The sequence below is a fragment of the Semicossyphus pulcher genome, unplaced genomic scaffold (genome assembly GCF_022749685.1).
Source record: "Semicossyphus pulcher isolate SPU_LCO1_2020_fin unplaced genomic scaffold, fSemPul1.0.p SCAF_13, whole genome shotgun sequence".
Classification (NCBI taxonomy): domain Eukaryota; kingdom Metazoa; phylum Chordata; class Actinopteri; order Labriformes; family Labridae; genus Semicossyphus; species Semicossyphus pulcher.
The window spans coordinates 24,144,967-24,157,678 of NW_027211637.1; positions in this window are offsets into that span (position 1 = coordinate 24,144,967).

Genomic DNA, 12,712 nt, shown 5'->3' on the forward strand with positions numbered 1-12,712 from the left:
AGTTCCACACCTGTCTTTCAAGGTTTAACATGTATCAACAGTGGGAGTCATAATAATTAAAGAAATCACGAATCGAATTATGTTTTTCTCCAGGAAAGTCTCAAAACTACACCCTGTGAAATGACTCCCCAAATATTTAAATGAAAGCTGATAATTAACAGGCTATAAAACAGACTTTAATACACTAATCTGTGTTGGAGCATAATTAGGTGCGTTAACCGAAGTGCTTTTACTTATTTCTTATGCTATTTCATACTTAAACTTAATTTGGAAGGCAAAAACTTTTTACTCCATTAAATTGATTTTATGGCTTCAATTACTTCACAGATAAAGAAATGAAACAGCGAACATGAAATGGTGAGTAATAAAAACAGGATTAATTGTTGTATGTAATAAAACCAAATCGCATATGAATCAATTTAAAGCGGAATCGCCTTAGCCCACAAGAAAAATTAAAATTCTGCTGTAACATTAATGAATCAATAATAATGTGCACATAATGATGTAAGCTTTAAAATGATGGCTTGTAACTTTGAATTATTTAAAAATTGTTTTGTCGATATTTTCCTTAAAGTTATAATCTCAAAGAGCTCAGTTCCCTTCTATATGGCGGCACCTTATAGCAATAAAAGACAATTGTGGGCACATGTGTCCCAGATATCTGGACGTCTATGGTTGGCTCCCTTTGTTACGGTTGTAACTCTTGATTTTCCTCGCTGACGGTCGCTTTCCTGTTTAGACAGTTTGCGTTTCATCTGAGCGTCAATTTGTTTCTTTTTCTTTGGATTTTCACTTATTTTTCAAGTTGTATCTGTAGTCATCGATCTTTCCTTTGTTTGTTCAGCCATAGTAGATTACTGTTTACTCGAGACCAGAAAAGCAGCCGCTTAGCTCCGCCTACCCTCTCTGGCAGACCAACCACTGCTGGCTGATGGAAAACGCGTCAATAACTGGGCGCTACTTGTGATTTCTTCCGTGAAAGTCGCCACAGACACCCAGTCTGTAATACTGCAAATTCAAAAGCTTTCATCAGTGGGCCGTAGGCTCTGTCACCATTGTGTTGACATTTGTTTAAATGAAAATCTTTGAGATCATATCTTTAAGTAAAGGACCTTTTGATCTACCACTGTTGTACAGTTTGGTCTTGTTGTATACACAGAAACCATATTTCAGTAAAGCACTAAAGATTATGGAACAAGAGACAGAATCATGTGTACATTACCATCAATCCTTGCACAATAATAACAGCATGCCAAGACTGACAGGACGATTTAATGGACCTGATCACAGGATGAGACCCCTCATTTATCTCCAAGTATGCACATGAGTGTGTTTGCATGTGAGTGTGTGTTTGTGTGTACGAATAAGCTGCTGTACGTGCAGTAGTGTGCATGCCAGGTGTATGAAAACGACATGCAGGTTATATCACACTGCAGAGTCTGTATTTGGAGCTTTGCAGTAGTTTGTTGTCTGTGAGGAGATGTCAATCAAATGTGTTCATGCCCTGACAGGAATTTAGTAATATTCCCGCTGCTATTTTTAACGTCTCCACGGCTGTTTTTGTGTTTCAGTCTTGCCTCGCTGCCCGGTTTGCACATTGTCATCATCTAACTGGATCATTCACACAGACTAACATCACAATATCCGAGGTTCAACCAGCAAATACACTGTTCTTTTAACATTAAAATTATGCAGGACATGTACACGTACATGTCACGCACATGCTGCCTGTCTTTTTTAGAAATATTGCTACCGTGTTTGGTGTGTGCGTGTATATGGCCGCTGCCACCCTGGTGACACTATTACAGCTCATGATTTAGGACTGTCATGACTCCATGCCATTATTCATCTCATACACACATTCTCTGCTCGCTCCTCTGCTTCACCTGCCCCACAGTAGGTATTTACGTGTTCAGTTAGCTGCGCTATTGAAGAGGCCGGCCCATATGTCTCCCTGAACCCTCTGAATAATTTAGCCCAACAGCCATTCCTATAAAAACCCCATCTATATTAATGAGCAGCCTCCAACCATTTGGATCACCGCATGAAGGTTGCGGTCCCTCCATCATGCTTGAGGTGTCGTAGAAGGTCCGCCTTCACCAGACAATCTCAGGTGGAGGATGCAAAGAGTAGATACTAGTCTGTTCAAATGTAAAATGACACTTTCTCCCATTAATCAACCAGCTTTGGCTTCAACTCAAAGTCGCAGACACAAAGATCCTATCCTAGCAACCCAACACATTGTGAGGCAGCCATTTTCAAGCTTTCAGCAACAAGGTTTGGTGCAATCCAGTGACTGAACAGCTTGACTGAAAGGTCGCCCATGTGGGAATGAGGTTTACTGCCACAGCAGAGAAGCTTTTTCTGTTGGAAGTGAAAGGAAAAGTTATAATGTAAGGTGGTGACCAACAATTAAAAATCTAAATTGGAATGGCTGGTGCCTGGGCAAAACGCTAAGTGGGGTGTATCATTTTAAGTTTCTCAATTTCCACAGAGAACTTTGTGAATTTCTGTTTATTTCATCGGATAAAATTTGGGTAGAAATTACTTTAAACTATTGCCCTCATTTAATTATTCAGAAACTATTGAAGGCACCTTTGTGACTGTTTGTATTTAGAATATACTGGCTGCTACCTCTGTTGCTCAAATAAGAAAACGTATTACACAGCCTCCTGTTTCACAGTCTACCAGTGCACTTGTTGATTAGGATTTTAAATAGGTTGTACAATCTGCAGAGATGTGTCAAACATTTATCCTGTCAAATATTTTAGATGAAGTCAAGAAAGTCCCACGCTGAACTGCAGGTCATGGTCCAGAGGAAGTAAACTGCTGGGTGGTGTGACTAAAAATCTGTACCAGAGTATTTTTTAATATTCTGGCAGTTTCACGGTATTTTTTTCCCATGTCTGGGTTTTTTATAGGTTTATAGCAGAGGTGGGTGATTTGACCTAAAATTTTAATCTCTTAATATTTCTTTTCCTTACAAAATGAAAAGGTACTGACTCTAGCTCTTTTTGCTCTATTGTCAATGTAAGGGAACACATCGATGTGTTTTCATGTACATATACACGATTAACAATTATACTTAAGGTTATTTGGGACTTTAAAGTCTATTTTCTATTTTACAAAACAAAAATCTATTTACCACCCTTGGTTCAGCGACAACAAGACATGTGGGTTGCAACTGGGTGACTTGTCATCTACCATTCCTAATGGTGTTCAAACGTATGTTTAATCAGCGTGAGCAGCCCCGTGACGGGAATTTTTGGAAACGAAACTCACGCGTCGTACTTCCTCTCGGCAAACGCACAACCTCATGTCGTGTGTGCGCACACATTCACTGAAAAGCCGACTCGCGTAACCGCGTCTGACTCAATCATCCCGCCGACATTATATACGACAGCTGAAGCGTCAAGTGCATGATTACAGGCAAGTGACACATACTCTAAATGCAGAGCGTCAGGTCTCTGTGTGCTCTGTGGAAGAGATGCACTAATGTGATTCCAGACGGACTTTTCCTAGAGATAAGTTATGGAAAACGTGTACGAAAACCAAAACATGTGTTTATCACGGTATTGACGGTGTTGCACAATCCATGTCATGGCACAACGTGACACCGGTGATGGTATGAAACCGGTTTGCCACCCACCCCTGGTTTGAATATCTTCTGTTTGGTCCACAGAGCAGAAATAAGCTGGATTTCATTCTAGTAGCTCAAATGCATGTCTAATACCAACATCCAGTTAAGACACAAATAGTGAAATCCACAAACATGAGGGCTGTTTTGTTCAAGTTGGTCGGATAATTGCTTTTGGAAAGTGGATATTTGTCATGAAGTGAGACGCTGGTGTGGAATTAACTACCTCTCTCATCTGTCTAATGAAATAACCCCGCTGCCTCAATTTGTCACTCTTGCTGCTTTGAACGTCAGATAAAAAAAACATGCAGCTTTATCACTGCATATACAAGTAGATCCAAGCACTTCTGTTCATTCCTCATTTGCCCAAAAAACTTGGTTCTTGACTTCATTTACAGAGTTAACATAAATAAACAAAGGAAACGCTAATGCAAAAATGTAGCTGAAGGCTTTTTACACTCCTGCTGTATTAAATCAATTTTATTACTGGCTGTGAAGTACTGCTGAAGGATCAACAGATTTCCCCCATTGATGCCTTTATGATGTGTCAGGCTCGAACAATGCTTTGGTATGAAGCCATTGTGGGGGAAATCAGCTATTGATCACAACCAGTTGGTGAATTGCCTTGGAACGAAGATTAAAGAGCAGATCCGTCGCAGAATAACTCTAACTGCCCTACCCTTTCAATCTCTCTCTCTCTTTCTCTTGTTCCAATAAACATTCAATAATACCACGCCATTCCTCAGCAGAGCATCTGCTGCCATGGCTGGCCATTTGTCTTTATGGTTAGTAATTCACTTACCAGGGGGAGCAGTGTATGGCCCAAACTTTCATCAGCAGAAGTGTGGTTTTTCATTTGAGAGTAAATGAAATGAACATAGGAAATGAATAAGCCGAGAAATAAAATGGAGCAAAAAGAAAAATGAAAAACTCCTCTTGGCCAACCACAAAAACTCCCCCTGGAGTGCTGCTGCACGCCAAAATAATGGCTTTGTGCAAGGAGCAGTTATTCACTGTCAGGATGCAACAGCTTGAGTGTAAGTTGCGTGGCTGCCATCCAGTGAAACAGTTTGCATTCCTGTCTACCACCTGTCCTTTCTGTGCTATGCTGACATATCTATTAGAAGAATATGAGCCTGCCCTGGAGATTATTCCTCAATGCAATTTGGCATCTACAGTCAGAGGAAAACTGCTGTAATCACCATGCTGTGTCAACACAGAGAGAATGCAGAGACCGGCCTTTCTTCTGTTGACAAAACGACCGTGACAAGAATCTCCTCTGCAGGGACGCCACAGTATATCTTCTCCATGAACTCTCATCTTGTCTAAATGCCATCAGGCTGTGTTTCCAATCTTGTTGTTGCTGCAAAACAGTATAAATGGAGAAAAGACCTTGTGGAGGATGATGGGCTATGAGATATAATTCAAGGTGGACCAGGTGTTTGCAACCAATTAAGAAAGGTGCGAAATGACACTTTGTCACGATGCTCCCTTAAAGGAGATTTTTTTAGCTTATTCACTCAAAAGACTTCCATGTAAGAGCAGAAACATGCACACTGTACTTTACACAGATATTGCTCAAGCAGACACTTCAACAATAACCTAATGAAGCAACCTTGACGTTCAATGAATGGGAATCATTTTCACTTCCTGTATCCTCCAGAATGTGATGCCAAACACAACTCTAATACTACAAAGATTAAAAAGGAGAAGTAATATAACAAAGATTGCTCTGTCACTCTGTCAACCGCAATTTGGCTTAAGCCTTTACGATCTGAGCAAACAGCGCATCAGTTATTCACATTTGGTAGGATGTTAAAAAAAAACTCCATGGAAAATATATGCAACTTTTTTGGGGTTACAGTAAAATTTCATCACCAGTCAATTTGGCTAGTTTTGAAAGGCAAACCAGTGTAGAGTTGTTCTTTGTTGGGTAATTGCACAGCTGTAGAATTACTTAAGTGTAATTGTTTGTTCCAGTCTTTAAATCAGGAGCTCTTTACTGACAAATAAACCTTTTTTTATGGAAAGAACCAGCTATTTTCAGTCCATTTATAAGGACTATTTGGAAATAGTAACCTTCTCCACAGGTTTTACCAGCAGGAGGGAGGAAGTGACATTATTCTGATGCTTCTCAGCATGACACAATCGGCCAATGAGTAATGTGTCCTACCTCTTTATACTGAAACTACGCACAGCGACAAAAGCAAACCTTGAGAAATAAATCTGGTTCTTTCTTTCAATTTCATGCTGATTAGCTGCAACCTAATCCTTTCAAACAGTTATTAAAAGGAGAAATGACTCTTCATGGCAGCACAACCTTCGACACACAGCAGGAAATGAGACACTTTAAAGCTTTCAAATTGAAAGATGTTGACAAAAGAACTGAAATAAATTTGAACTATTCAGTGACGTTCATTTAAACTGCTTCTAAATTGATACTTGACAATTTTCTATTATATGAATAAAAACATCTCCGTCTCACGAAGGTTACAATCCAACTTGTGGTCTCTTAAATACTGAAAGGGCACGGATGTGTCCTGGAGCGTGTGATTACAGGTACAATTTGATTATTTATATATTAACAAATGTGGTGATTATTTTAAACTCACTTTTATTCCATATAAAGGCCTAACTACAGTCTAACATTCACTCATTTATGAAGTCTAACAGTAAATCTCTTTTACAGCATTGTTTTGTTCTGATGAATTATTTCAGCCTATTTGAGAATAACTACAGGCTGTTCAGTAGATTATTGATGAGGTATATATATTATCCTTTAAAATCATTTCAAGGCAGCTAGCGCCGTTTTAGCTCCTGTGATTTAGTTTTCCTGTTAATCTAATGTACCATAAGATGTATCTCCTGCAATAAAAGCTAATGTCTGAATCTTTATATTCACTCAGCAGCATGTTGGAAATCCTTTCGTACATGATAAAACATGGATGAAGCAACCAATATATCACCTGAAATCTAAATGCCATGTGCGGAAAGAAAAAAAACGCATGTCTCCAGCTGTTACGTGCACTCAGCAACCTGTGTAATAGCATGAATTGCTTATAAAGAAAAAGTAAAAGAAAATTAAAATAAAGGTGGATTTTAGGTCTTTTTCCAGAATGCCATGTCAGGCCGTAGAAGAAGCATTCTTATTTATTGTTGTTCAAAAGGGATATATGAGGGATCAGGAAGCTGCAGAGTCTGTTGTGTAGCTGCCGGTGGATTAGAGTGTGTTTGCAAAGCCTGTCTTGGCCCTGAACTCCAGGAAAGATGAGCAGATGAAATGTCTCACCACATGTAGCAAAATCAAATACAACCGACAATGGCACACAAGAGCACTCCCACCTGGGGCTTAAGACAGCACAGCAAGGAATGAAGACTAGCATGCCACCTACAGCTACGCACACAGAGGCTTTAAATCTACTGTTAAATAAGCAGAAAATAGACCCGGCTTGTTTTACACGGCTAATTTGGGTGATTCTAATCTTGCACACTAATCTATGATAAATAGAACTTTCTCATCATCTGTGGCATTTGTTCATTCCTGGATACTTCATTATGTAATCTTTTATTTTGTTGTTTAATTTTCATCTTTTGTAACCTACGTTCTGACATGATGGTTTTAGAAACATTATGTTATAAATGTTATGTGTTTAAACATATTCCTCTCGGGTTACTTAGAATCTTTCTTTTATGCGTGAGGGCACAGATATGATTGTATTTTGAGCCAAGTGAAGCACTGAAGATCAAACCCATCATCTTACAATGCAAGTGCTCCTTTTTTTTCATTACACAGTATATAAGGGCAGAGAAAATTGAACTTCCTGTTTCTATTTCCATATATGCGGTCGTGTTTTTTGTCCACAGATGGAGTGCATTAGGCTTGTTTGGAGCCAGGTCTTCTTTTATAGTGAATAATGGTTTTCTGCACAGGGAAAGAATCCAAGTCCTGCCAATAAAGTGGTGGAGGTATATCATGGCCCTCATTAAGCAGAGCTATTATGAACCTGCTGGTGCACAGTGCCACAAGACAGGTTGAAAAACTGTCTCTCTGGACTTCCATTTCTCTGGCCCGAGTGAACAATGCAGCTTTTCTCTCCTGCCTTTGATATTGTTTCAGCAGCCATGATAAAATGGTGGTATATTCCTGCTGTGACATTGTTTAGCTATAAACCATCTGCTCCAGGTTTCTGTAGATTTACCCATTTAGAAAAACCTGAGGGAGGAACACCTACGATTGGTTTGATATTTATTATCACATTTCAATGGAGGCACTTTGTTTTCCAAAAACCAACAGAGAAAACCTTTCACATGCTGTATTGTTTCATTTTTTGTAACCAATGAAAGCATGTTATGTATTATGCATTTGCACCAGTAAAAATGTGCCAAATAGGATTGGATTTGATTTGGATGTTTTTCCCACGGATTGTACATTCGGTCAACTTTTCACATATTTTTGCATTGCATGGGAATCTAAGGTACAATGCACTTAACTAAGCTTCCATGTAACACACAAAAGTGAAGTACGTGAAAACTATGGGTGGTGGTTGAACATGTGTTTGAAGAAGCGAATCCATTTTAGGGGAAAATGCCAAATGAAAATATTGTTTCTGAAGAGTTTTTGAAGTTTTCAGCCAAGTGCCCAGATGGACTCTTAGATCTTAATATAGCTTCCTGGATGTGTCAATATATCTCAGTTTCAAACTATAATACACTGCATAATGATGCACACAAGAGTCTTTTTATATGAGCAATTCACCCTTACTAGGTTAGGACAGTGAGGGAAAAAGGGGTAATAAAGGGAGCAAAAACATTATTGTTATTAGTTTCAAAGAGCTCATTATAATTTGCATAAACATATTCAAGCTGGTCTTATAATATGACCATGCTCCAACTAGGCTTGCCGCAGTAATCAGTTACTAGTGCCCGCTGTAAAGCAGCAGCAGGGTCGCACCACAACCATTTATCGGCAACTTATTTGACCAAGTGGCAATATACGCAGGACACTGTGTAAGATCCATTCATCACCTATTATCATTTATCAGCGAAAGAGCCGACAAACACAAAAAGGGTCAAAGTTTTCATACTGCCATTTAAGGCACAGCATTAACTCATGCATTGAGTAACCAGCAAGAAAACCTTCCACCTTAAAAGATGCCAAAACTCCCAGTCATTATTCATCCTTAAGTGTTTAACACAAAACACTTTTTTGTTTAGGTTTAGGGTCAAAAACTTTTCTGTAGAATGTATGAACAGACAACAGGAGCGGCCATATCCTGCACCTTGTTAATGATGCCAGCTGCCGAAGAGGAAAACTGTTCTTGTTGTGTGATGTTTTGGTCCTGATGGACTGCGGCCTCTTGTTAGACGTGGGTGTCTGAAACAGTTTGTGTCGGGGTGAAAGGGGTCCTTCCTGCATGCCTCAGGCTCCTGGAGGCGTACAGGTCCTGGAGGAATGGCAGATTGCATCCAATCACCTTCTCTGCAAAGCGAATGATAGGCCCCCACCTGTCCTTGTCCTTGGCAGTGGCAGAAGCTTACCAGATGGTGATGGAGGAGGTAAGGAGCTCAATAATGGCTGAGTAGAAGTGAACCATCATCGTCTTTAGAAAGGGAGCTGGAGACGGGTGGGGCTGGGTTCATCAGATAGTCAATCTGTAACCTGTAGGCGTACCACATCAGAGATTTGTCAAACGAGTTTGGTGTCACCTGGAAACTTTGTTGGACTGATGGCTTGACTTGCAGCTGATGATACACTGTGAGAAGGCCTCATGAAAAAGGACACAGGTTTTAGGGGAATCTGTGTCTAAGGCATGTTTTCCTTGCTTTGTGTGTTGCCAGAAACTTGTCAGACAGGAAGTTTCTAATGCCCCTTCAGGAAGTTTCAGGCACATTTAGTTAAAATGAAAGCAGAGCTGAAGTCGACAAACAGGACCCTGGCACAGGTTCTTGAGGAGTCCAGGTGCTGAAGGATGAAGAGAAAGGCCCTTTTACTGCATCGTTAACAGAACTGCTTTCTGCAGGGGGTGCAGGCGAGGGTTGTAATGGCTCTGAGGTGGGACAGCAGAAAGGGATCAAAGGACTTCATGAATGCAGAGGTTAGTGTCATTAAGTCCTATGGTCCCTGGTTATTGGTGATGCGGCTAATGAAGGAGATTTTGTTTATCTCAAGTGAGGTGTTGAGATGCCTGTGAACACCTCGGACAGCTGATCAGCACAGTGCCAAGTCTGGCCTGGCCGCTTTGTGGGGGTTCTGCCTCTAATAAAGTTTTAACTGTGTTCAAAGGTTTAGTTTACTACATTGCAGGTAAACAATATCCAGTGCAGTTATTGAGATTATTTGAGTCTGTGTTTACTGGATTTAGTAATACAGTGTAGATGTGTTTCCCATTATATTTAAAACTGCCTTTTTGTCATTTCTATTTTGGTTATAAAACTAAGCTGTCTCTTAGGAAAAAGAACATTAAAAACATAATTTATTTGCAAACGTCAGTGACCTTGTCCTTCAAACACCTCTATATGTGGTGTATGATAAGTATTTGGAGCCAAGCATTCGAATGCTCAGTTACTGTACATTAATTATTCTGTCCTCGCATCTGCTCCCAACAATCCTGTCTAAGCAATGAAGCAAGTGGCTGCATATTTTTGTATAACTCTAAATAAATGCCGGCCAAGAAATTCTCCTGTAATCAATATTTCAGGACATCAACATTGCTCTCTTGAGGTCACATTAATATAAATGCTCTTGTTGCATAATGTTGTTTTCAAGAGAGGGAAAACACTAAAAGAAATACCCGATGTGCTAATGAGAGTTCAGCACTGTATGTAATCAATGTGTCAACTCAGGCCGAGGTCCTGTGAGGTCACAGTAGTTAAAATGACAGAAAACTGTAGCCTCTGGTATTGGCATTTCTTGGTCCCTCGTGACAAGATCTTGAATAAGGCTTTCCTCCATTTTGGTCTTATTACCCTACCCCTTTGAAAGTGTCATAGACAGATTATGTTTTATTCTCTGAGGTGTGTTTGCTTTGTCAGGCCCTCCGAGCTTTCACAGTCCAGCGACAGTTAATCGCAGAATGCGTGACTGACAGACTGACTGAACCCTCTGCATTTCTCAGCATTTATTCTTTACATTTCTATTCTCTGACAGGCAGCTCTGTCCAGTTCATCCCCAGGGGAAAATCTTAGCTTTAATACTGAAAACATTTTTTTATACTTTCTTACCTTAGCAACCATAGACACAAGTAAACAGACATGCAGGCAGCTCTATGAGGCTGTTCTAAGGCACAATTGTGCTTTGACCTAAATGTTAATATTAACATGCAAATACGCTCTAAATGACAATGTTCACATGATGATGTTATGTATGTATGTTAACCATGTTCACCATACTAGGAAAGAAAGATGTGGTTGACACCATATGTGTTCATATGGCAGCTGGATAAGACCCCTAACCTGAAGGGTGTTTTGAAACTTGTTGCTTATTTCAGTCTGTCCACTTTACCAATTACCAAAGTTGTCAAATAACCTACAAACTACAGGTATGTAAAGCAAGGTGATGGGGTGTCTTCTCCTGCAATAAGCAATCTACAGTATGCTTGTTCCAGATTAACTGGACGTTGAAGGCTACTGACCCCAATAGCCACTGTCCTTTACAATTGAAAGATTTAATTATTTCTTTATAACAACACGACTTATTTTCATGTATCACAAATTTACTTCATTATGACTCAGATTCAGTTTTTATTATCTATTTTTTTCCCCATTAGCTGTGTGAGAGAACCCACTGGGTGCACACCAAAGATTGATAAATAAAAATGAAATTACTTCTGAGCCTCATTAAGATTAAGAGAGACAGGGCTCCCAATCCAAAAAGAGTGAGTCATACCACTGTCTGGACTGAAATCTATTGTGGGTAGAGAACTTGGCCTTTCTTTGCATAATAAAGCATAATGCATTCTCTCCAAGTAGGGCTATTGAACACTGTTACAAAACAATGTTTTTTAAAAAAACATTGTAAACTTAATTGTTAACAATATCAAAATGCAATAAAAATCCTGTCAGTAACAATTACATGCAAGAATCCGAAAATAAAAGTAAAATACGACGGAAAAAACTTTACAGACAGCTATTTTAAGGCTGGACATATTTTCTTGCAAGAAACAGGTGTGGTTGGAAATGTGTTGACTTAAAGAGGTCTAGTGTATATTTTTATGTGTAGGATCCGACAAGCTGAGTGGGATTAAACAAGCTTTGTCAACTAATGAATTCATTTCCACAGGAACCACGGGCTTAGCAACCTGGATGTTGACGTCTCCTGTCAGACTTACTCCGTCAAATGCTGTGAATTGCATTGTCAAAGCACATTTACGATCTCTTCTAGAAATGCAGGTTTGGGTTCTGGTGTCAGAAAAACAATATGTGGTAGATACAAAACAAGTTCGTAATGTAAATATATACCACAGAACACAGGTTTGCTTGTACCTTAATGAACAAATGTTGTGCATGTCAGCTGAAGGTAAAATAGAATTTACTTAAAAAACTTTCTCCAAACTGCCACTGCATAATGAGATGCTGCAATACTACAATGAACCAACCCTGAGTGGGTTTATGCTTGTATTATTATTATTTGGTACAGACTTGTCGACAGGATTTCCTTTATTTGGGGCCTTTGGGGGCTCAACAGTCAACTTATGGGATTCCCTTCAACAGTGTGCATTCCCAATAGCCTGGTACCAGACAAGTAAACTACACCTCTAGTCTAACAATTTAAAAATAGGCCTGGTGTTATGGTTATTGACGGCTGTTCTGGAGAAACAGTCAACTAATCAGAGCTTTGCAGGTGGGATAAATAAAGTGTGATGTCATCTTTCTACGCAGCTATAAAGATAGAAAACTAACCAGCTATTGATTGATCTGTCTCTTCATCGACAATCTTCAAAAAAAAAAATCAAAGACTTGAAGGAATAGAAAAGATTTATCCTGTTTTGAGACTGCATTTTAGTTTAAAAGCATTTCTCATTGCACGTATGTATGCACTTAAAACACAGATACGTGAAACAAAGAAAATATGTCACG